This window comes from Pinus tabuliformis, chromosome 7 (assembly GCF_031772625.1).
Source record: "Pinus tabuliformis cultivar Carrire ecotype Pingquan chromosome 7, CPIR1, whole genome shotgun sequence".
In the NCBI taxonomy this organism is placed as follows: domain Eukaryota; kingdom Viridiplantae; phylum Streptophyta; class Pinopsida; order Pinales; family Pinaceae; genus Pinus; species Pinus tabuliformis.
This window is the reverse complement of record NC_142293.1, coordinates 479,287,999-479,288,542: the sequence shown is the minus strand read 5'-3', so window position 1 is coordinate 479,288,542 and position 544 is coordinate 479,287,999.

Genomic DNA, 544 nt, shown 5'->3' with positions numbered 1-544 from the left:
ATGGAGACAAAGAAATTGGGGTGTCTACTTCTGGTTATGCTATGAATCTTGGATCAAGAGATGTCTCATGGAGATCACACAAACAATCAGTTCCAGCATATTCCACAACAGAGGCAGAATATGTGGCAGCAGTTGAGGCAACAAAATAAATTGTGTGGCTCAGGAAAATTTTGGAAGATTTGCAGGTAAAACAATTACATTCAACTCCACTCATGATTGACAACACCTCTGTAATAAAGTTGGCCAAGAACCCAAAGTTCCATGATCGAACGAAGCAGATCAATACAAAATACCATTTGATTCGACATCATGTTGAGGCTAAGAAAATCCATCTATGCCATTGTTCCACTAATGAGAATATTGCAGACATCTTCACCAAAGCGCTTGGAAGAGAAAAACTTGAAAGATTCGAAACAATGCTTGGACTAACCAACATCCCTTCAGAATTAAGGAGGGGGGGGGTGTTATGTGGACACCTAACATGGGGATTGGGTAACAATTGTAAATAATGATAAATAAAAAATAATGGAAAAGGAATAGTCAT